The sequence below is a fragment of the Zonotrichia leucophrys genome, chromosome 4A (genome assembly GCF_028769735.1).
Source record: "Zonotrichia leucophrys gambelii isolate GWCS_2022_RI chromosome 4A, RI_Zleu_2.0, whole genome shotgun sequence".
Classification (NCBI taxonomy): domain Eukaryota; kingdom Metazoa; phylum Chordata; class Aves; order Passeriformes; family Passerellidae; genus Zonotrichia; species Zonotrichia leucophrys.
In genome coordinates, this window is record NC_088174.1 from 17,043,154 (window position 1) to 17,068,748 (window position 25,595).

The following is a 25,595-nucleotide window of genomic DNA, read 5'->3' on the forward strand; positions in this document are numbered from 1 at the left end:
TAGTAATGTTCTCCACTTTTGCAGAACACAACATACTCAATATGTTGAGAAATCCAGGTCTGATGATGATTTAAAAGCACTTTATTTCAACAGGTCTTTGCAAGACAATACAAGGAGATCTTGGCATGCAACATACTCATGAAATCGATTCCATTTCTGAATGTAAAAATTTTGAGCTATATCAAACAATATCTGCATATGTTTTTATTCAAACATATTTTGAGCAATATTTAAAATATTTCTATTACTGACATACTAATGTTCACATTAAATAAGAACCTGTCAGGCATGAGAATTAAAAGACTTGTCAAAATCCAGATTGAAGAAAGAAGCCTGGTAGAAAAGGAAGATGTGTCTTCCAACATCCAGATCAGCACCTGACTTACTGCACCCTGTTGTTCTACAGGTATGGTCAGAAGAAATACCTACCTGCTTTGTTATTGCCCTGCATAGTCACAAGGAGAAAAATTCTGTACCTTGGCATGGTCACTTCTGTCATTTCTCCAGAGGAAACAGCTCTTTTTTACCCCAGTGGTCATAAATTCAAAATCTCAGTCATGACTCTAGCTGATTATTCTTTATTGCACACGCAATTCAGCTGAAAGGAGAATGAATAAAAACATATTTATTTAAGACCAACCAGTATTTGGAGCCCTATAATGAATATTAAATAGTATTTAATAATATTTATATGTTAAAATAGGTTAAACAAGCCACTAAAGTAAGGAGGGGGAGAAAAACAAAAGGATGTGACTTTTCTTGCTAGTAAGTAAAATATCCTGCGAAATATCCTGAAGGTTTATTTTTTCTTTTACAGGAAATCACTTGTAATTGCATTAAGTTGGAAGGAAATTTATTTTTATTGTGGCAGGTAACAGAATAGCCTTTTAGTATCTTTTGTTTGGAATATTTGAATAGATATGCAATCCTGTTAGTGTGCATCATTCTGAAATTTATAGCTTTCCAGTAGAAGCTAATTTAAAATAATGAAAAAAAATATTGTTTATTCTAGCATTTTTACATGTCTAGACTGCTTCTTAAACACAAGCTGTGCTGTAAAGTACAGCTAAAGACACAATATATTTCAGTTTTCTTAGTTTGTTTCTATTTTGCAAGACATAAATCCCCAGACACTCTTAAAGATGCAAAGAACAGCACAGTGCAACTTGTTACGTTTACAAAATGTATTTAAATGAACAGTTTCTGCAGATTCCTATTACTCAGTTTGCTGTTATCAAGGACAGGTATTTCATTAATTCCTAGCTGGAAGACTGGGTCTGATTTTGATCTTATTTGAGTCGTTTTAAGCTGCCACCTGTATTGTCATGGATATCATTGCTGCTGGCTGCAGCAGGGAGCTGGGAGCACGAGTTCCCCCTGCCCTGCCTGGCACAGCCCCTGCCCTTTGGGTGTGAGTGCAGCAACTCTCAAAGAAGAGCATAAAAATTAATGTATTTTATACATAATTCATGGCATTTAAAAAACATTGTCACTTGACAGCTGAGTTGATAATAAAATTAGTTTGTTCTACCTCCCGCTGTTAAGTACAGACTTCCAGAGCTCTGTGTTTTAATGGTTCTGGCAACACCTCTGTGAGATGATAACCACCAGTGGTGCCTGGCTCTCCCTCAAAAATCTGTGTATTTAGAATTGGAGATGCTTCTAGAAATAATGCAGTCCAAACTTCCTCCCTATCAGCAATAGGTGTATAATGTCTCATGTCCTGGAATGGAAGGAGCAGGGTGTCACACAGACATGTGACAATTGTTCATCTCGATTTGTGGCTCCAGGGTTTCTTTTTTTATACATCTATGTCGTTTCTAGTTAGTGTTGTGTTTGACATAAAGTGATTTGACCTGATGTTATGCCAGTTTCTTGGCCAAAAAGTAATATTTCCACAAATAATTTAGAAAGAAGAAGATCAGCACTGTAATTATAGAGCGCTGCAAAGGGTTGGAGTCGAAGAGACCCAGACCCACTGTTTGTGTTATTAGCAAATCCAAATACAGGATCAACTGGCATTGATGGAGCATGGGGCAAAGGAGACAAACATTTCTCCCAGAAAAGGTAAAACTTGGGAATTTTCATTATTGAGAAGTGGGCTCAGTAATGGAAAAATCTGTACTAGTGCTCAAAAACCCAAGTAGATTTATTTTACATTTCCACTAAATGGGGATGTGGAAAAAGGAGACAAAGAAATTGTTGTTCACACAAGTACATGGAGAATAAGAGTCATATTTGGGACTGAGGCAAAATCCTAGCAGAAGATGTGGTATGATGTGGTTGCAATTTGTTCTCTGAGTTTCTCTGTTGTTCTGACAGCAAAGAAGAAACAAAGCAGAACTCTGTGAGGCCTTCAGCAGAGAAAGACCTCCAACCTTATCTGTCAGCCTGGTGAAAGCAGCTCCTTTTTGTTCCCTGCACCAGTCTCCACACAGCCTGCATCCCCAGCACTGAAGGGAAGGCTTGTGCCTCTTATTTTCTTGCATAGAGACATAAAAGTGAATTACAATCTTTCTTTGCAGCTGTCATCGTGTGGCCTCTCAATGACTTATCTGGCGACCAAAGTAAGGCTACTCAAGCAATATATTTTACGTGACCTTTGCAAAAAATGCTGAGAATTCGTCCTACAGGCAGTGCATTTTTATTAACAGGTTTTTCCATGACTGTAAAGCCAAGAGTTGTATAATATCTGTGAGACTCTTACATTTTGAGAAGTTAATAAAAAAACCTGGCATCTGTGGGAAGAAGGAGCACAATAATTGCAATCAGGGGAAGGCAGGGGCAGTCCCTGCTCTGCAAGGCAGCTGGCCCCAAAGTCTCAGGGACCTGCTAGGACACAAATTGCTCTTAATCAGCCACGGTGCTCACAGCATCCTGAGGAACGAGCTGAAGGTGCTCTATGGAAACCATAGTTCTGAGAGTTTGTCTGTTAAGTGCAAGTTTGAGAAAGAAAGCAAGCTTGACCTTCACAGAATGCAAAACTTTGGCTCTGGTCCTAGCTCTTTTCACATGTGAATAGTTCCTGTGGGGCCTCTTCATGTGCTCAGAGTAACAAACAATTTCAGGATTTAGACCTTGATCTGAATCAAGGGTAGCAGCAATACCTTCTGATGAACAGAAGTATTTTGTTCACAGCATTTTCTGCATGGACAGAATTAGCCTGACTCAAACTCCTCAGTTTTGTGATGTACCTGCTCTGGTTTGTAAAGGGTTCTTGCCTTTTCCCAGGGTTTCTCCCCAATATTTGTTAAAGAACCCATCTACTCCTTACTCTTTTATTTTTTCCTTTTTTTTTAATGAAATAAGAATTTTTTTACTCAATTTGACTTCTGGCTGTGCATTTCAAACACAGTGAGGCAGAATGCTGGATCCATTATAGTTAGACACCCCTTGGAAATCTGGACAGGTCCTCTCCCCAAGACAAGCTCCTCACTTTGCTTTCTGGACTGGCTGATGCTATGGCAGCTGATGGCTCTTGCACAGGACAAACCATCCTCAAGGTCACTTGTGTCCAAGCAATCCACAGAAATTCCTTCCCCAATTGCCTCTTCTTAGGAGTAAAATACAATTGTCCATTATGGACTTTGCTATTTTAGAAATCTTCAGTAACAGCAGCTCTGTGAAATGGACATTAACAGGATTGATAGCCAGTCCTCATCTGTATGACACCATCGTGATGTAAACCAAACACCCAGAGCTGCACTCTGCTTTTCATTTTTTAGCCTTTTGTAGTTTCTGTATATCCCATTCTATTACAAAATGTTCAGGAATGTTGATAAATAATGACTGAACACTGACTGGTAGGTGTTACTCTCAGCAGAGTGGTGCACAGCAGCCAGGACATGAACTCTAATTTGTGGGTAATGTTCTGTTTGTACATAACAAGGCACCTCTGCCATCTATAATGTATGTGGGACAAAAATAATGAAGTCATAACTTCACTAAATTCACAGAATTTAGCACTCAGTAGAGTAAAATACAATGGGCATTTGGTTAGAGTCAGGCGACTGAAATACGATATGGAAATATGACCTAGAAGAAAAGGCATTACATCTGTCCTGGAGTATTTCAGCATGGTTAATGGCCATGCAATTGCTCATTCCGACTCCATACCCAAAGAATCTCATTGAATATATGAGTTAACAGGTAAGATGGAGACAATTCAGTGAATGACTGTGGATTTTCAGAAGCTGGTTTTAGAACTTGCTCATCCTCTCACTTTTATACCTTTATTTCAGAGGAATTCTGGCATTTAAACTATATTTAGCGATAAAAGTGAGGCATCACCTTCATCTTGCTACAGTGAAGAAGGTAAATTAAGGCTTTCACAGGCATTTTCATACTATTTTTAAAGAAGAACACAAGGAAAATGTGTGCTGTTAGGGTAAGTGCAATGGCTTCTCTTCATCAGAAGAGTTTAAAACTGTCTTGTCACCCAAGTACAGAAAAAATGCTCAGTTATTTACAAATAATTATTGTGTTCACTGAGAAGTGCCTACTGCAGTCATCTGGCAAAATACTGCAAATAATACAAGATACTCAAATTATTAAAATCAACACCACAAATTAACTATTAATTAAACTGTATTTTCACTCAAGCTGAACTCACCACCACAACCTCACCGTGCCATCACCGATCCCTGATCACAGACTGAACTGGCCCCCAGCCCCCAGCCCCGGCTGCGCCGCCCCGGGCATCGCCCCCGGGCGGACCCCCCGACCCAGCGCTGCCGCTCCGGGGAGCGGGGTCCGGCTCGGCCGGGACAGCCCGGCCCGACCGACACTGGAGCCGCCCGGGGGCGAGCCGGGGCCAGCGCTGCTCCCCTCGGCGGCGGCGGCTCCCCGCCGGAGGCTGCGGCACCACCCCCCCGCCTCTGCCGTGCTCTCCGCATCCCCGAGCTCCGGCCCTAAAGCGGAGCAGAAACGTGCGGGACGCCCGCCCCACCCCGAGCCTGGGCACCCAACACCCCTGAGCCCGGGCACCCAGCATCCCCCGAACCTGGGCACTCAATATCCCCGAGCTCGGGTACCAAACACCCCTGAGCCCGGGCACCCAGCATCCCCCGAACCTGGGCACTCAATATCCCCGAGCTCGGGCACCCAACACCCCTGAGCCCGGGCACCCAATAACCCCGATCCCGAACACCCAGCATTCCCCGAATCCGGGCACCCAACATCCCCGAGCCCTGGCACCCAACACCCCCGAGCCCGGGCACCCAACATCCCCGAGCCCTGGCACCCAACACCCCCGAATCCGGGCACTCAATATCCCCGAGCCCGGGCACCCAGCCCCGCCGCCGGGAAGGCTCCGCTCAGCCCCGGGCTCTATCCCCCCGGCCGCCCCCGCTCGGAGCCTTCTGGCGGTGCCCGCTCGGCAGCGGGAGCGCGGCTCGGCCGGCGGCTGCTCCGCTGCCATCCCGGGCTGCGGCGGGGGCGGTCGGAGCGGGCACCGCCGCACTGACGGGCTCGGAGGGCGGCGGAGCCGGGGGCGGCAGCTCTTCCGCGGGCACGGGCGCTCTCCCAGCCGGGGACAGGCCGAGGGGCGATCGCTCGCATGCCCTCTCGCTCCTCCGCCGCGGCGGAGGGAGGCAGGAGCGCAGCGCCGATGCTGAGCTGCCCGGCCGCCCCGGGCTGCGAGCGCCGCGCCCCGCTCCGGTCCCGTTCCGAGCCCGAGTGCCGGCTCTCCCCGCTTCGCCCCTGTCTGGAGCCGCCCGCCGGGCAGTAGCGGAGGGCGGGGGGCGCCGGCGGGGACTGGGGCCGCCCCCCGGCGAGGCGGCGGAGCGGCCACGCCGCCGCTTTCGGGGGATTCTCCGAGAGGAGCGGGCAGGGCGGCTCCGGGAGGGGGAACCCCCCTCGGCCCGGCTATTCGCGTCCCCGGCGTCGCTCCTCCTCCTGGCGCTGATGTCAGCCGCGGGGAGGGCCGGCTGGCAGCGGCAGAGCGGGGCGCGGGCGGCCGCGGCAGAGCCGAGCCGGAGCCGCCGCCGCCGCCGCCGCCGGGACAGCGCGGGCTCCGGGGCGCCGCCGGCAGCGCAGCCCGCGCCCCCAGGGCCAGCCGGGCCAGCACCGGGCCAGCCCCGCCGGGAGCCGGGCGAGCGCCCAGCGGCGGCGGCTGCCTCGCGGGGGACCCGGCGCTCCGGTGCCCGCAGGCGCCCGGCCGGGGAAGGGCTGCCGGGCTGCGCTGCGGAGCCGCGCCGAGTTCAGAGGCTCTCCGCGCAACTTGGGTTACGCGGCCGGACCTCTGCGGACTGGTGCGGGGCTTCCAGAGCGCGACTGCCTTTCCGTCGTCTCGCGGCTGCAAAAGCAGATAATTGACTAAATCCAACAGAAATAAAACAAACTCAGGCTACCTAAAAGTTAGGATACCCTTTTTTTCCCCCTCCCCGTTTCTTTTACAATTTTATTCCCTATGTGGAAGTCGTGTGTGATTCGCGCTCGGCACACTGCATGGGAAGAAGCGGCTGGTGCTTTGGATCGAGGATTTGCTGTTGCAAAGCGGTCTAAGTTCCATGCAGTGGGGCAGCCTTCACTACTCTGAACGCCTTGATGATGTGCTGAGGAGCCCATCTAGATTGGCATCTTGTGCAGAGAAGGCACTTAAGGTAAGAAGGGGGCTTGGGGAAAAGGGGGATTTTTGTATCGTTTTATGTGGTATCTTTTGTCCAGCATCCCTCCCCCCCGCATTGGAAGCAGAGCCTCAGCGGTTCATCCAGAGCAGTATGGATAGGCTGGAACCGATCAAGTAAAATGAAAGTCTGCTCCCGTGAAAAGTGCACGGAGCTCACAAGTGATTGCAAAAGCTGTATTTATTTTTAGTCTGGTAGCACAGCGCGGCGCGGATGTGTGCTCACGGCGCGGACACTGAGCAACTCGCCTGGCTCAGGAATGAGGAGATCCGCGGGCTCGGTCTCCGATGGGCAGTTTGCATTGGCTGCTGCATTTTGTTGAATGTGTACCCCCCGCTACCTCCCCAGAGCATCCCATCAGCCTGTTTGATTTGTTGTTTTTTGCAGATATAGTGCCTACTATTAATGAGAGGGGGTGAGGGATGCGAAAATAAGCCCCAAAAAACCCCATATGGAACATTTTATTGATGTGATCATAATCCTGTAATGGAGATTGCATTAAATGAGGATTGCATCAAAATGCCAGGCTGCTGTGGAGAGCAGAGAAAGCAAAAACTATGCTGGATTGTAAATGAAGTTCTTTGATTGAAGGATTGTCTTGAACCATGAAGGGATGTCTGTAAGCTTAAAGTTGCTGTGTATGTGGAGTGCTGGAATGGGATGCAAACCAGATGAAGCTGAAATGTGTTTTAATTGACTCAGGCTCTGGATACAGTTAGAATTGGTTAGAGGCATTGCAGTGATGCCCAGTGAATTCTTGGTTTCAGCTATGGAGACCACGGAAAGGCAAGGAGAGAGCAGAGCACAGAAAGGCAAGGAGAGAACGTGATCGTGTGGGGAAGGGAAGGATGGTTTGTGACTTTTGCCATCGTGGTACAGATCTTGCAGCCTGCTGGCTACAGGCAGAAGCCTTGCAGGCGATGTGGAAGGCAAAGGATTTGTGTCTTTACTCTCCTTTTGCAGCCTGGGTGTAGTTGCATGTAAAGTAGCTGCGAGGTGCATGGCAAGAGGCAAGCAGGGACCTGTTTGCCCTTCTCGGACACTGAAGGAAACTGAGGCTGGGAGAGATGCAGTCTGCTCAGCTGATGGTGCTTTTTGAGCTTGAGTTGATAATGCATTTTGAGTAATTGTTGCTGCTTATCTCAATCGGCAGAGGAGGGGAGAAGATGTTCAAGTTTATTGAACCAAAGCAGAGCTGAGGACAGTAGATGCTATCAGCTCACCCTTGCATTCTTTTTGTGCTCAGTTGTATTCTGGCACAGAGAACTGAGCCACAAAGAGCACCTTCTTCAAGCCTCGCTGAAAGGAAGCCTGAAGACAACAAAAAAAGATTAAGTGAAAGATAAATTGTAACTTTTTGCTTGTCTGCAGTGGAAGTAGCATTGATCTGGCAGATTGCACAGGTCAAAAGAGGTAAGATAAGGAACAAAGTTGTTTATTTATTTATTTATTTACTAACATTCCCACACACACAAACAAAGTTGGCGTGCGGAGAAACATCCCAGAGCGCGGATGCTCCACGGCTGAGCACCACCTAAGAAAGTGACATAAACAGCAGAGAAATTTGTGTGAGAACCCTCAACATTCCTTTCTGTAACTGCAGAAGAGTTGGTTAAATGCTAATTTGCAAACCAACCCTGAATAGCTGATGTTCTCAGAAGGAATTTGTCTTCCCATTTGTGTACGGAATCTCAGGTAACATCTCCAGAACTCAGTCTCTCTCTTGCTGTGTTTTTGGCATAAAGTTGAGACGGAAACACTTATTTTAAATAAAATGAGGAAAAGCAGTATAAGCATGTTGAATTCCGCTTAAGCATTTTATTTTGGCAAAAGGCAACTTTTCTTGAATTGTAAGAGATAGGTTTAGAATATTCATGGCTTAACTCCAGGGAGCTTAGTGTTAGCTCAGTAGGCAGAAGGTTCTTTCTCTAAAGAGGTATCTGGAAAAGACATGTTTAAATTTCAAGCCATATTCAGTAGAGACTGTTGGTTTCCACATTTTAAAATCATTTTTTTATGCCTCTTAGGGGAATGATGCTTAATCTGGGCAATAAAGCAAGTATTCCTAGCTTGCTTTTTTAATGGAAAGAGTGTGCTCCAACTGTACTTCTGTATGTCCAATACTCCAGATTTTACTCTATTTTTTATCAAACAACAGCAGTGGAAGAAATTTTGTCCTTTGAAACCATGGTTATCCATGCAGATCTTGGTGTGTATTTTTGCTACAGAAGAACTCTACTTCATGGCTGCATTGTTCATTCTTGAAGCATTTCTTTAAACGTGAGCCTCTCTATAGTTAAAGGATAATTTATATTCAGTGTAGTACTGTCTGCACAGTGGAATTGGCTTTATACATCACAGCCTCTGCAAAAAAAGAGATCAAAGATCTGAACCTGTGGTCCTGTATTGCATTTGTATTCTAGGTGGACTTGAGTAATCTCATAGTGGAGCCATTCACGCTCCCACAGTTAGGAGTGTGTCAGCCTTTCCATTAAAACACCCATTTGCTTAGGAATTTAATAGCTGGTTTAAGGACCGGCTCCAAGCTTAAATTGGAACATTCATACAGTAAAAAGAAAAAACAGATATCCAAAACAATGAAGTCTAATAGCATTTGGTACTGTTGAGTTTATGGAAAGCTTAGCAGGAAACAACATCTGTATGAAAAATTGAGAGGTTAAAAGGGAAAGAAAACGCGGAAAACCTTTCAAAAGGTCCTTTTGGATCCAGGTGAGTGTTTCTACCTGAATTTGAAAGGACCCTGCGGTTGTTAAAACAGACAATAGGACTTTTCTTAGGGAGGACAGCGCTGGCTCCAAGCAGGAATTAGTCAGATCTCAGTTCAGTTTCACACCCCGTCAGAACGAATGCCTTTGGCACTGCTCCAGGTAGTTCTTTGGAGGGTTAAGTTTCAAGAACAATAAACCCCAAACCTTGCATTGTAACCCATGAAGTTTTCCTTTCAATGAGCCAAAGAGAACCTTTCGCTTTTGAATAGTGCTGATTGTCTGACCCGGGCGTTGGGAGCCTTTGGGGACGCTGCTGGCTCTCACTTGCCAGGTGCTCACCTGGAACAGCCAGCCCTGTAATCCTGCTTTCCCCTCAGCTGGCTGCCGGCGGGGACAACGCAGAGCTCCTTTGTCTAAAGCATCCCAAAGCCTTTCCTGGGATCACAAATATCCAAAATCACAAAATCACAAAATCCTGTGTGGATCCAGGAGTGCAGTTGCTCATGCTATGTAATGCCAGTGTTCGAGATACAGCTTCCTGTATTCTAAATATTTTAGACTGGATGAAATAAATGAGCATTGTTTGCCATTTACATAAAAATTCTTAAGGGAGATTAATATTCTTCTGTCCCAATTACCTCATTCTGCAAAGAGTTTTCTGAGGAAATTTGTGGCATTTGTCTTTCTTTTGTGAAGTAGCAGTGACCATGTCTGTCTTGGGTCTTTGGAAACTCATCCTCCTTGCAGATACACAGGGAGTAATATGATGTCAGGAGAAGTTAATGAAAATTAAAATACAGATGAAGAACACTGTGGGATTTAGTCTGTGGACACAATCAAATCATGGTAGTTTTAACAGTAAGTAAGAAACTGTGTCACAATTAAGTATTCTTTTCCTTTGAAGTCTGTTGTCGTTGTGCTTGATGAAATCCTGTTGGAAATTACTTCTGACACTTTTTGAAAATATATGATTTCCCATAGATTATGCAAGATTTAGCCTTCTTGATCCAACATGTCCTGAGCCAAATCTTCCTTCAATCTGTGAAAAAATTCCTAGTGGAGCAGGGCCTCCCATAACTGCTTTCTGCCTTACATTAAGTAGATTTTTTAACTTCTGCCAGTCCTCCAGGAGTTCTGCATGTCCATGTGGTATTGAAGGCATTGCTGTGGAGCAGCTTTGCTTGCAGGGGTGGCAGAACTCCGCCAGTTTAACAGCAAATGCTTTATTATATTTTTAAGGAAGCTCTTTTTAAATGGTTGTTGTTTTCCTTAATTTAACTTGCTGAGTGAACCTAAGTAACCAGACCATCAAAGAGCCAAATGCCTTGTTAGAGAGACAGATTAATGTTGAAGTCACTGGAGACCTCCAAATTCAACAGTGAAATTACAAGCAGAGGTGCCCACTGTCTTTAAAGCCATTGCTGGGGGGTTTAATGTGGCAGTTCCCTTGCTCAGAAACTTCTGCTTTGTCTTCCTGCCAAGGGAACATCTTGCCTTGTGTTCTACTTTGATGTGATATGGTTGTTTGGGGGAAGATTTTCTTCCTCCAAGCCGGTCTAGAAATGAGATGTCACTGGTGATGTAGTCTGTTTGCATATCAGTGTTTATCTGTTACATCCTTAAGGACATAGTTTTATTATTGTTGTAGGAATTTAATTAGTAATTATGTACGCTCGATGCTGTCTACTGAAGTAGCAGGAAATACATGCTAAAGGGGAAAAAATCAACTATAAGTTTAAAATGCTTATGCACAGCATATTTCATTTAACCAACTGTGCCATCTTGTTAAATAAATAAATGTATATGTATGGAAATGTATGATGTGCTGGATCCGTGCTCTCACACGTGGGCACGCTGCAGCCACATGCACTCATGATTCCAGCTGTAGTCCCTGGCACAAGGCACAGGCGTGCCCACCCCAAGGAAAGCATGAAATGCTTGGGGAAATTGTGAAATGCTTGGGGGATGACTGAACTGCATCAAATGGAGCATGGGGAACAGTTATAAAAAAGCCACTCTCTCCCTCCAGCCTGTAACTCAGATTTCATTAGTTCACTTTCTTAAAAATAATCCTCCTGAGAAAAGAGGTTTCATGACTGAGTTTTATCTCTGCTGATGGAAGGAATCATTTAAACCCATGTTTAGTCATTTGTGCGGGTTCTGTGATTGCTTTTGGAGGTATAAAAGTTTGTATCTCCCTGTCTCCCGACAGATGTGGAGCTGTGTGTCCTGGCAGGCACGCGGTTACCTGGATCTTTGCTTTTCCTTGGGTGGGATGGTATTTTTCTCCCTGAAATTGAACCTAGCTTAAACAGGAGGCATCATGTCAAGGTGCAGGTTGGGTTCACAAACTGGAAAGAGATTTTCCTGGGACTTGTGGGATATTTCTGATGAAAGACCTAGACTTGTTAAATAGCCCAAGAGAGTGCCATAGCATTCCCTAAAGAAAAGTGCAGAGGAACTCTAGTGGTTGGAAATTCCATTAAATGGTGACTTGCAAAGAGCTGTAGCATGCACACGTAACTCTGAACTCAAATGATTTAGGGCCTCAGTGTAGTAGTTTGTTTAGATTATAGTTGCTGTCAGTAATTTATAAATATATGGAGGATACAAGGATGAAACTAAAGCTATCATTAAAGGGAATAATGGCTTCACTATGTCAGCCATTTAATTGACCCATGGAAAATGTTCATGGCAACGTGTTGTAAATCAAAATCAGGAGTGCAATGCAACACAGTAACAATTTTGGGGATGAAAATTGGGGAAAGAATACATAAAATTAATTTTCTGTTCATCTCCCTACTTTGTCCTCACTTGAGGCTTCCCAGAATGGATGGATTCTAGTGAAAGGTTTTGAAACAGTTTCTGGTAATTGGGACTGTCCTCCAGGAGATCAGTGCAGTGCTTGTCAGCTGAGCGTACATCCAGAGATCTCTGTTTAAAATTCATGTTCAGGAGACCTGTAATTTAATGGCTTATTGAAGAAAATGTGATGTATAAAGTAAATCAAGAGTTTTGCTCTCCTATCTTGTTACAGAGGCCTCGTCCTCTGACCAAGGGGCAGCTGAATTGGCAGTTATTACTTCTTTATCTGCTATGATTCCACCAGAAGCTTCAGGAAAAAATCCCATACACTTTTACATGTGCAATTGTTTATGGCATTAGTGAAATCTGAGGAGGGAAAGTTACAGAAGGGACCTTGGATTCTGGGAAATCAGTGTATTCTAATTGTGTGTAATCAATCTGGAATGATGATGGCTAGGAAAGTAGAACTATCATGAGATTTTTGGTATTCACGTATTCCCCCACCATATATAAGCCCTTTAAATATATCTAGGAGAACATCACAAACCACACTTTCTTAGTAAGAAACTCCTTTAAAATCCCTCTTTAAACAATTGCAGAATTATCGGCCATCAGTTACAGTTATTTGTTTTTTGACAACGTGCTCATTCAAATATCAGGGTGTATCTTGCACACTTTAGATTTATCCACATAGAGAAAGAAAACCCTTTTCATGAACTGGGAGTACCCCAGAGCAGAATGCAAAGTATGCTTGAGATCAGTTCACAGAACATTAACTTGAGGTGTTTCAAGCTAGAAAGGGTGAGAAAAAAGACACTTGGCAAATCATTAAAAAAAAAAAAAAAAAAAGAAAAAAGTTGACCACTTAAAAAAAGCCAGAAATCAAAGACTTGAATGCTTTCAAAGAAATGTCTCACTTGTGTCTGGTCAGAAGCTGTTGTGTTCTGGCTGAGGAATGAGGTGGGATGTGTTGAGTGCTGGCAGCCCTGGGAGCACTGAGCCCTCCTGGCTGAGCCATGGGCGGCTCTGAGCAACCTGAGCCTGTGTGCAAAGGGAATTTTCCCTGGTGCCTCAATTCCAGGGGCTCTCTGAGCAGTTCTGAGTGTTTTAATGGAAGAACTTAAAAATTCCTGCTTTCTTCCATCCCTGAAAACAAGGTAAATTGAATTTACTTTTGTCTGCTCTTTCTCACCTTCTAAATTTGACTCAACTGTCTTTGAAATAAATTCGTGATTTGAAGCTGAAAAGTTGGCGCTTTGATGGTTGAGTTTGGGGCCAATTGCTCCTTGTTTAACATTCTGTGTTTTGTGGCTCATTAAATGGTTAAGCATCAACCAGTCAGTCCCGGTAACTCAGTGGAACCCTCAGCACTGGAAAAAGACATGGCTGTATATAGGACAATCACACTAAACAAGAAATACACACACAAAAAAAAAGATTCTCTCTACTTTCCATTAATCTAAACTTAGACAACAAACAGAAGTTAAAATACTGAAGGAAGTTTATAAACAGGAAAAGAAGTGACTTAAATTTACCTGAATTTATGATGAAAATGATTCACTTTTATTCATAAAATCATAGATTCCTTGGAGAATAGTGGGTTAAATCTGAAATCCATTGTATTATCCATTAGGTTGAAGAAAAAGGTAAATGTGCTGGTAATATTTTATGCTAGTAATTTTGTGATTGTATTGCCTTCCACATCTCACGTTCAGTAGGAGGTTCCTGACAATATGAATGGAATTTGGCTCCAATTCCGTGTTTGAATAGTGCTCTTTGGAATCACTGGGTAGGGAACTTTTAAAATACAAAAATAAATCTTAATTAGGCAAGTATTATTGCTCTTTGGCGCTGCTTAACATCATATACCGGGTCAGTTGTCCTGTAGCTGCTTCCTTTGGCTATTTTTAATCCTGCAGATTTCAGGTTTTGGTCATTGTTCAACATCAGTGGGAAGACATAAACCCCAGAATATTTGCCTGTTAAATTTGATGAAAACTTTATCTGGCTTCATAAAAATGCCATTTGCTATGAGTCCCCTTAATGTCAGTGTTTGTTCTTTTGTTGTAGTGCACTTAACAAGAAAAGAGGATTTAAAAAGTGGTGTCTGAATCCAAAATTGTGCAATGTGCCTCTGCAAAAAATGTGGAGAGTCTCAGTTCCTTACATGTAATTCATTTTGGCAGGTACAGTACTTTTAGGCTCTATTGTATTATAAATAGTAAAAAAAAAGCATTGAAAGGAATCATTGGAAAAAGGTTTAGAGTAAGTGATTTAGAAGAGGCTGGCAGGTGTGGCTGCTGCAGGATTAACTGAATTCTGGAAGTGCAGTCACTTCAGAGTATTGGATCTGTGTCTTGATTCAGTCATTACTGGAGCAGAAATCACTTTGCTGATCTGCTGAACTGGTTGATGGAGATACTAATCAGCACACAGAAATTGCTTTCTGAAAAATTTGGGATGCTGCAGTGATTAAAGGGATAACTTGGTCAGGACAACTCTTTAAGTGCTGTGTAGGTGGCTACATGTACATATGAAACTTATGTAAAACCGTGGCACTACAAATAGGTCTTTTGGAAACCTCTAAGGGGAAGTGAAGTGGAAATGATGAAATTTCAAGATGCTCTTGGAAACAGCTTCAGTGCGTTACTATGGTAGTAAAATACCTGTTGATGAGCCTCACAAAAGTTAGTTGTGCTCAGATATTTCTTAGTCTGAGGGCTGAGGGAATTAACGTTTCTAACAGACTGTTTTGTGATCCATAAGACCAGTTTTAGGATGATATCCATCATTTTGTGAGCCACATTTATGGCAGATTTTCCTCCTTACCTTTTCTTTTAATACTCTTTGACTGATGTAGTTTTTACAACCTCAGCCACAGCAGTTTTGGAGGGAGAAACGTCAAATCTGTTACGGGTTGGCATTTTCCTTCTCAGCTTTTGAAGGTCCTGCTCAGTTTTTGAAGGACCCTGGAAATGGGAGCCCTATTTGGAGTCCCATATTTCCATCAAAATGAAGAGTTTCCTGCTGTTCTTGATATCAGTGTGATTTTAGGCTGAGTTCTACATGCTAATTTGCACTAGCTCCTTTGCCATTTTACTTTTCCTAAATGTAAAACCTCTATTCACTGAGTTTCCTGGTGATGGGAAGTGCTGCAAGCACATTAGAAAATCTTGGTAGTGAACCAAAAGAAATACTTGAAGCGGATTCTCCTTTTCGCTCACTGCAAAAATGTTCACTCAGTATACAGAAGTATCCTTGGCAATGTTCAAAGCTTGACCCAAGGCCCTGAGCCGCCTAATGCAACTTAGAAGCTGGAAGCAGGTTTGGCTAGACAGACTCTCCAGAGGTCTCCCAGTCTGAACTTCCCCGTGCTTCTATAAAAAGACATTGACTCCTCTATGTAGGTCACTGCTTTTTGCCTTGTCTCAACTGTGATTTTTCACTCAAATTCAGGAGCTTGCTCTGTCCTTGCTGTTCTGGTTGTTCAGGTGGTGGAGAGGAGAGGGGCAGGACAAGGAGACAAACCGACTAGTGAGCAGAGAGCTTTATTTCTGGCTTGGGTCTCGGCGCTGGTTGCTATTCCTGGCTCACAATGTGCTATTTGGTGTAATTTTGGAGGCCTCCTTCAGCTGAGGTTATAGAGACAAGGCTGCCTTCAACAAGTCATCTCTTCACTTTGAGCAGGGCCCTTCTGAATACAGGTCGAAGCACTGCTTTTGATCTGTGAAATCCTTTTTAGTTTCCTTTCTCTTTCCGAGGAAACCCTGCTGTTCATTTTTGTTCTTCTTTAAAGGCCAACTGGAAAGCAGAAGCCTCAGCTTTATTAACAGAGCTGAGGGCAAGAGAACCTGAGACTGATTTTTTCCCTTAGTCCTACAAAACTTACATTAGTTGACATTCAGAGCTGTAAGACAAACTTGTTAATTCAGTTTTTCCTGAGGGTTTTCTGGGGTGGACACATTAGCTGGAGTGTAATTTTGTTTGTATTTGTGAGGAGTGTTCTGCTGATGCTTCATGTTGATGGTTTATTGCTCTTGACTACAAGAGTGACTGGAGGTTGATTGGCAGATTCCCTACAGAAAAATGCAAGAAATGCAGTTTCTAGGGAGGGACTTAACAATGTGTGACTGGGAGGATACGAGAACAAATCAGTTTGAGAATAGACAATGCTTTTATGGGCAGAAATTTAAGTACTTTGATTAAATATAATAAAAGATCCCTAAAAATGAAACCAAGGATCATAAAAATTCTCTAAAAATTATATTTATGGTTACAGAAGTTCTAATTTATTTGTTGTTTTATCATTGAATTATTTGTCAAAACAGGCAGTCAAACAAAAATTGTTCACTGGAAAGCACCGAGGAAGGTGCATGAATGTGAACAAGCATTTCATGATTTTTGTTGTTAAAGTTTCATTTCTGGTAGTTTCACTTGCTTCCCATGCTGTCTGTCTAACATGATGTCATTGCTATTTTTTTTGTACATCTAAAAGGATCATAATACTGCCTATTCTAAATTTAGCTGAAATTTAGATTGAAAATTACTTCCGTGGGTTTGTGTTGGTTTATTTGGGCCAATTTTCACTGAAAGCTCAGCAGAATACTGCAAGTACTCATTCAGTATTTTCCATCCTTGACTCTTGCTGCACCATTTTGTTTCTGCTGTCTGCAAAAGAACATTTTCCCTTAAAAATACTCAGGTGTTACTAAATATTTCAATGAATGTCTGCTGCATGCAGCAGGTTGGACATTTAGCGTAGTTGTTCCACAATTATGGGCTGTTTCCTTCAGATTCCATTGATGAAAGCTGCTTATCCTAATTATTTGTGTATCTTAATGAACGTGTGGTAAAGGCTGTATTGCATTTGAACCATTAGACACTCTCAGCCTGATATTTTCAGAACCCTGCAGATGTGGATTTTAAATAAATGAAAAGAGCAGATGGCGCACAGGGAAATCTTGGGTAGGCCAAGAAGTAAATCAAAGTTTCCCTGAGTTCCAGGAGGTACCTTATGTAGGGACTGCTTTTCCATTACTAGAAAATTTAATAATGAAGCGTTGATCTACAAAATGTTGTAGAATCTCGTAAATATGCAGAATATTCTTTAGGAAAAACCTGAGCCATGGCAAGCGATCTGCACCGTGCGCTCTGCTTTTTAGAGTGTATCTAAACGTGGGGCTAAGACTTGCTTTGAGACAATCAACCCTGATGGTGCTGAATATAAAAAATGTCAATATAATTAGTCATCTCCAGCAGAAAATAATTTTTTGCCATTTTTTCCCTGTGTGGAGGAGGGGATGAACTGGTTTTCAGTTACTCTTTATCATTTCGGTTTCTATTTTTGCCGCCGACTGGGAACATTTACCAATTACTTTTATTCCATCTTGTATTTAGAGATGGGCTATCTTGTGAGATAAAGATTTAGAACTGAAATGCCCTGGTGAACCAGAGTGAACTGATGGGAATTCAGCAAAAGCTTCTCCTTGCCTGATGGTCAGGAACAGGACACAGCACTGTCCATGGTCAGCTATGGATACAGAGTGAGCTGCTTACACCACTCCAGTCCTAATCCATGCTCTCTTAGTTAACACATTGCAATTGTTCATTGTAGAAACTTTATATTAAATCTTCTGGGTGAGGTACATATATATGAACTGTTTCTGTTCTGTTTTGCATTGGTGCAACTGCAGTAAAAGTTATGCAAATAAAAGATGGTGCCCAGAAATTCAAAACACAGATAGTTGTTCTGATCTGCCCCTGATTTGAATTACCCTAAACAAATTTCAACTATCCATAATTTCAAGCATATCTAGGCAAGAGAGCGTAATTTAATGTATAGTTACCATCAAAGATACCATGCATGGGCTCTATAACCACAGGGAAATCACAGATTTTCAATTTCCCTCGGAATGTGTTCATTATTAGAAAGTGTTATCAGAGTATTGTTTGTTGTAGGAGAAGAAAATCCTGTTCAAGTTTTTAATGAATCTCTTGAGAGAGTCATCAGATTTACAGGTTAAAAAAGCTGTAAACATTCTACTGGGAGCAGTCATTAAAGGGAAGATGAATGTGAGTGATCTGCACACTTCTTCTGAAGCAGAAGCCCTGAAGATGATTTACAAACCAAAAAGCTGTTTCTCTTTAAATGATCTGTGTTGCTGCTTTGTGCAATGAAATACAAAGTAAGATTAAAGTAAGTCTGTTTGCAAAATCAGAACCAGATTCACTGTTTGGAGAATTTTTTAGGTATGACTACAGTGATCTGAGTTTGAAGGGAAGAAGCCTGAGATAAATGTTTCCGTCATTGCTAGATTTCAAAAACCAGTGCAGTGCCAGAAAAACCCCTTCCTGCACAGGTAATCAATTTGGAAGGTCTTGTGTTCTGATTTCCTCAATGAAATAAAAATGAATTAATAAAGGGTTTATAGATTGAATAAATAAATTAAAAAAAAAAAAGGAAAAAGGAGTTACAGTTTTTGGTAAATTTACAAGTGACAGCAGAGGCCTGGTTAAAGGTTTGCCTTTCCACAAGGCACTTCATACCCTTGACTACTCACTCAAGCTTGACTGACCCAGCAGCAATGCTGATAAAAACTCATCATTTGTGAAGAAACTGCTGCATCATTTTTTTCTTATCTGAAGCATTTCAGATGCAATAAAGGGGATGGTTTTGAACATACCACTGAAAGATAAAAGGCAGATAAGTATTTCTAAACTTACTTGTCAAAAACTTTGATCCTTGAAAGATTTTAATTGGTCACCTAAGATTCAGCTGAAGATGTTTTGTAGCCAAATATCTCCTGTTTCTTCAGAAAACTCCAGCAAAAGAAGGGAAGGACAGTTTTGTTGTATTTGGGGTGAACTCTGGCATTTTTTGGTTGGTGTAGCTCCTCAGTGAAGCACAAATGCTGTGAAAACTTGGAGAATAAGGAAACGTGAGCTGTGTCCCCCCCACATCTGTTGAATGCAGCAACAGTGGATTCACAGCCACTCAGCTTTCCAAGAGGTCACTCCCTCTGCAAATAATATGCAGAACAAACTGCTGTGCTCACAGAGCCTCATCACCATGAACAGGGTGTATTTCAGCTGACACTGCCATTCACAGCATCATCTCACCAGTTTAGTACACGACTGCCAATCTGAATTTATTGTCAGACTGGAAATAAGCAGGGCTCCAAAGTAAAATCGCCATCACACCAAGAGGATTGATGCTTCTGCTGGATTTTCTTAATGTTTTGTAAAGTTTATCTGCTGCTGAGTAGTTTTTTCAAGATGTGTGTATGTGCATTTTATTTTATTCTTTTTTTTTTCCCTATTAAAAGCCTATGTGGGCCCATGTGTATGCATGGACATGCTGTGGCCATAAAAGGCATGATTTATGTCCTTGGTCTAAGCTGGACATTAAACTTTCAGGCTTTGGGCAAGCTTCTGCATGAGGCAGACCCAATAAAAATCCATCTCTGACCTGGCACATGTGCAGAATCCTCTTGAGCAGACTTCAGCCATGGCATTTGTAACAGCGTGGCCGACCAGAAAGGTAAATCAAGACAAGAATAAAGACTTCAGGTCTGCTCTTGCATAAGACTGAAATATCACAAAATGTAAAGGAATGCACTCATTCAGGCAGAATGATTTTTGTGATGCAGCCTGCTGGTGGGAGGTTAATGAAAACGCCTTGTGACGTGTTTGTACTGACGTTGTGTTTGGGTGTATCTTAAATACCAGTGGTGCAATGGGAGATCTTGTGTTCTTTACATTTCTTTTTGCAAGAATTTACTTGTGGACTGTCATTTCTCTACATGAGTAGAAAGCATTTTGCCAATTTTCATTTTCCACTGCCACCTTTCTGTGCCTGTTTGTCTCCCACTGACTCCTACTTTTCCACAGACACGGGCCCTAGAAGGAACATTTCTTGCTAGGAGAGCTCGTTGTGCCAAAAGATGATTTGCACTCCTAGAACTCTGCTTCACAAAGGCTTGCAAGATTTTAGGAAAGATGCCAGCTAGTGCACAGACAGTTTGGCTCTCCAAGCCCAGCATTAAGGTTAACAAGTTGTAAATAGCTGCATGCTGCCATTATCTCCCAACCCCGCTGCTTTCAGGACACCATGAGGGTCATAATAAGAATGTTGTTCATTGCTTGTTGTGTTTTTCCTCTTTCTCTTGCCCAGCATTTACCAAAGAATAAGGTTTAAAAGTTGGACAGCTTGTGATGGGCTCTTGATGTGATTCTTTCATCTCACTGACCAGTGATTTACTGGTGGAACTCTAACTAATGGATCACTGAGATGAGGGGAAAAAACTGAACTCAAACCTGCCACTGTTTTTTTAAAGAATTATTTAAAGGAAGGCATCTTGGAATAAAAAAAAAAAAAATTGATTTTTTTTCCCCTACAAAAATAAATACGGTGTTAAGAGAGCTGAATATATTTACAGTATCTCGTGTAAACTTTCATACATGTATAAGGCTTTCTTGCAGCTATATAAATCTGCACATCTTGATTGATGTCTTTTAAGCTGCACTGACTTATAAAAAACATGGATTGTATCTAGCATATGCCACTCAAAGTTACAGTATCTCCTTTTTCAGACATATATAAAAATTCAACTTGGTGCATTTAATGAAAAAAATATTTTCAGTGCTTAGGAGATGCTTGCTTTGCTTTGAGAATGTCTAATATATTAACTGTTCCATGAATGCTCAGTGAAGCGGCCAACTTTGAAAAAAAAACGATTAATTAATCTTTATTAATATTTTTTTAATGCAACAATCATTTCCTGACCCAGGAAGAGTTGTTCTGTCAAAATGTGGAATTCAATGTGGCTATTTCTCTCCAGCACTGATCACAGAGACACGTTAGCCTTGGATGTGCTGTGAAAGAAATGAAGCCTGATGTCATTCTCCTGTTCGTGTCCTCTGTCTGAAAACACAGAAAAACATTGCTTGATTTGGTTTGAAGAACAGTGAAATTGGTCCATGCAGACACAAAACAATGACAGCAGTGGCAGCAGTGCTACACCAGCAGTACTGGTGGCAGCACCACTGGACAGGGGACCCAGCCAGGAACAACAGAATTCCCATGGTGGTTCTTCCCAGGGGTTTTGGAAGTGTCAGAATAACAAAGAGAGAACAAGCTGGGCAAACCTCAGTGCCTTAACTTTCTGCGTCAGCAGCTGATGATCATTCCTTCATTCATTTATTCACTCATTTCTGCCCATTTATTCTGGAGGGATGGAGGAGAATACATTGCAATACCTGGGAGCTGTGTTGAGTGTCCGAGCTGTGTCTGCCCTAAGCCTTGTAAATGTACAGAGGGAAAGAGTCTTGGAGGAAATCTCCTGGATGTGATGACTTGGCTGCAGAGGTGCGTGGCTGGAACTGCACAGCGCTGAGATGAAAGTGCTGCAATACCAAGGCAGAGTGCCAGGGTGGAGGGAGTGTGTTCACAAAAAGTGTGGCACTGGAGCTTCACAATACAGAGAGGCTTTGAGGCAAGACACTGAAGCACTGAGGAAGAAATCAGAAAGCCTCAGCCGTTTTGCCAAGTATCAGGGAACACAAACCAAGATGAAACATTAAATTCTCATGGAGAAGCACCCAAGTGCTGAAGGAAAATGCTAAAATGTGCAGATGAAGTTGGTGGTTCCTAATGCAGACTGCTTAAGAGGCAAAAACAGAAGTGCAGAGTTAAATAATGTTGAACAGAGGATGCATGGAAGCTGTCAAATTAGTTTTTTTCTTTTGCAACTAAGTTTTTGGGGAAGCTGATGTTGTGATTCAGTCTGGCTTTGATTGACATCCTGCTTATGGCAACAGCAGAGGATTTATTGGCGTTTTGGTACAAATGGGACACTTTACCCAAAGCATAGGACAGAATTACAGAATTCTAGTATGTTGCAACAGGGATCATATTCCATACTAGTACAGAGAATTACTGTGTTTTTACTATAAAGTTATATAAGAGATGCAGAAATATTTTGCTCTGTATAAGATCCAAAGGGGGAAATTATTTTGGTAAGAATTCCCCCTAGGAGGATTAAATTCTGCAAAATCCTACCCAATGACATTGACATACCTCAAGTTCAGTGGCTGACATGTTTGCAGGTTTATCATGGATGAATCCTCCTGTCAAAGGTCTTCATCAAAGGTTATTCTAACCCACCCCATTTCATTTAATTCCTGTAAAGTCAGTGAATACTAATTCAAGAAAAGGGACTTGTTTTTAATATGTCAGAAACGTACAGTTTCTTCAATATTCATCTCATGAATATTCATGTATTTTTGTCAGTATGTCTTCATTTCAGAAGTAGTTAAGGGACTGCAAGATAGATGGTGTCCTGTGAGTGCTGTGGAAATTTGCTGAAGGGAAATGAGATGCAGGGTTTAGCAGAATGGGAGACACAGCCCTTCCAGCTTATTTTCAGGCAAAATGTGATGAAACTGTAGAAAGGGCGAGACAGGTTCAAAATTCAGAGGCTCAACTCAGCCCTGGGTAAACTTGTCCCACTGCAATAATGGCTGAGGAGCCAGAGTGATGGCAATTTGTGTGTGAAATTGTATCTCTGTAAAATAATGCACGTTTGCCATGGCTCAGTGCACCTTGTAAGAGAGCACTGCATGTACCACACACGTGGTGCTGCCCGTGGAGTTGGTTAGAGGCCATTTCACTCTGCTTTTACTTCATTAGAAATTGCTCTGTCTGCACTTGTATAAACCATTGCTGTGTGCAGGCACTGCCTCAGACTGCCAGCAATGCTTTTTTCATTGTTGCAGAGCTTTTCTGTAGAGATAAGGCTTTTAGTTTGGTGTTAAGAGCCAGTTTATTCTTTTATTTTGCTTTCGTTTAAAGGTTTCACGGTTCTGATTAGTGTGCCAATTATGAGGATGACAGAAATACTGCCTCACCTGACACCACCAGGGTTGTTTCACTTTTCTTCACCTGTTTATTCAGATAGCAAATGACATGCACTTCCAGAGGACACGGTATCTCATGTTCTGTGCACATTCTGACAGATTGATTGGACAAAACATGGAGCCAATAGGAAATATGGAAAATGCATGTTGACTGCCATCTCCCATAATGTTCTTTTCATGGAATAAGAGGAGAGCTGCCTTGTGCAAGGTTTTCACATCTTCGGAGGCTGAATCACACAGATGTGTATGGAAGGATCCCTCAGAATGGAAAAGAATGATTTTGGAGCAGCCAAATTTTTCCCTTTATCCTTCAAGTGTTTGCAGTGTTGGTGTGTAGCACTGAACATGTTGTAGCTCCACAGACACTGGAAATTTGGGGGAGAATTGCTGGAGATTCAGAACAAAATTTGTACATGATCCAAGTCTCCCCTGGGCAAATACAGCGTGTTGGAAACTTGGGAAGAATGTATGTTATGTAACCAGGCTCAGTTTCACAGCTGATTTAGAAAAAAGGGCATTTTGCTTCCCAGAATGAGATCTGGGGAAAGAAATTTTATCTTGATCAAATGCAGCAGCTGCTGCAGTTTATATTCAAGTGTGATGCAAATCAAGGCCCCTTTTCTGCTCTGTTCCGTTCTGCCCAAAGAGGGAACCATTGTTGGTTTCTTTTTGTCAGAGAACTGGTCTGTGATTTGACCTCAGCAATTACAGATGATTAAAAAAAAAAAAAAAGATATACAAGTTCTGGAATATTGTAATGAAACATATAAACAGTTTAAAAATACTTAAGTGATGATTCTGTGTTGTAAGAGCCAGCTGCAGAGTACTTATAACTGGAGTATGTTAAACCATTTAAATATTCCAAACATTATGTACAACAGATCTTGTACTAATTCATTATGAAAACAGCAATTTCATTTAATCATTTATTAGCTATTTATAAGGTGTCTGCATATCAAGTATGCATACAGATTGTTGTTCTACCTGGCGACCAGAATAATGCTTGCCTGTGCAATCCCTGCTGATCCTTTTTGGGGAGCATTGTTCTCAATTCCTCCTCACCAGCACCTGTTGGTTCTGAGATGGGTGTGTTTAACAGAGTAAATGAGTCTTTGTCCCCCCAAGAGGGGAAAAACCCAAATTGTTCAGAATAATACCCAGACTTGAATGTAAGTCATTCATTGCTCATTTCTGGAATGTGAACAGTGGCCTTTGCCACTGTCACCATAAAGCCAGCGAAGCAAGCTGCCCAAAAACTGCACAATCTCTGTCCCCAGAGGTCTGCAAGATCCAACTGGCCAGAACCTGCAGCAGTCGGGTGTGAATTGGGTGTGAATTGGGTCCTGGCACGTTTCAGGGCAGGAGGCTGCACTGGGGCCCTGCCCAGGGCTGTTCCAGCGGGAAGGATTCTCTGATTCCCAGCGAGTCCCAGCGTGGGGCTGTGCACAGTGCTGCCAGCCAGCTGCTGTGTTCCCAAGGCTCTCAAACACACTTGGATTGCAGCACACAATGTTGGACCCTGGTGAAAAAAGAAACTCATCCACACTGCAAGCTGTGCAATACTCTGTCATTCTGCATGGTGTGTCCTGGTCCTTGGTGTTTTCCTCACACTGCTGCAGTGCTTTGGGGTTTTTCATGGCTGGCACAAGAATTTCAGTTTTCCCCTTGTGATAATTAGTTTCTTTGTTGGGTCTTACTGTACTGTAGGTGTAGGTACCACAGGATCCAACTATTATTGAATCATCTTCATTATCTGATCATTAAAGCCTTGAGAACCTTAATCAAGAACTTGTCACCAAAGTTAAAATACATCCAAGACTCCCAAAGCTAAAATATATCCAATACTCCCAAATATTTCCAAGACTCCCAAATCCTAGAGCCATGACTCTTATCTATGTCCCATCAATATTTACTATTTAGGAAAGAGCAGTGTATTTGACATCATGTAATGCAATAAATGCAATATAAACAATAAATGCACATTGTGCAAAAGGGAACATGCAGCCACCTTGCTGAAATGCACCTGAGGGGGTTCAGAGAATTCTTTTCCATGCCTGGCCATGACTCTGCCTCCTGCTCAGACCAGGATGGGCCCTAAGTTAGGTGGGGATTGAACATGACTGGTGAAATCCTTAGATACCGGTAAAGTTCTCACTGATGGGATTGTTCATCACATCTGGTCTTACTCCTGAAATGGGTATGTGAAAACTGGGAGAGAATTTGTAGGTCATCCCACTATATAGTCCTTTTCATAAATATACTTTCAGACCATTTAATCTTATAAAGAGTGTGGAAAAGGGATAAGATTTTATTGCAAAAAAAACCCAACTTTCTCACACACCTCAGAACTTTCATTTTTTATTTTTCCCTTTCCAAGTAGATAAATGTAAAAATTTCTCCTGCCAGCAAAGAATTGATAAACTACTGAAGACTTCAGATTTCCAGCTGATTCCCATAGTGATAGGTTGCTTTGTCCTACTGGTGTTGAAATGCTGGATGCAAGTTTTCAGCACTGATG

General features: G+C 42.6%; 1 protein-coding gene across 3 annotated transcripts in view; it reads left to right on the forward strand.

Annotated features, from left to right (window-relative positions):
* Positions 1 to 6,063: 6,063 nt before the first annotated feature.
* The window catches only part of PCDH11X (protocadherin 11 X-linked), a 427,225-nt gene continuing 407,693 nt past the window's right edge, over positions 6,064 to 25,595 (forward strand). For all 3 annotated transcript variants that reach the window (XM_064712723.1, XM_064712726.1, XM_064712727.1), the window contains exon 1: positions 6,064 to 6,602. The gene's annotated coding sequence lies outside the window, so the exon portion shown is untranslated. The remainder of the gene's footprint in view (positions 6,603 to 25,595) is intronic.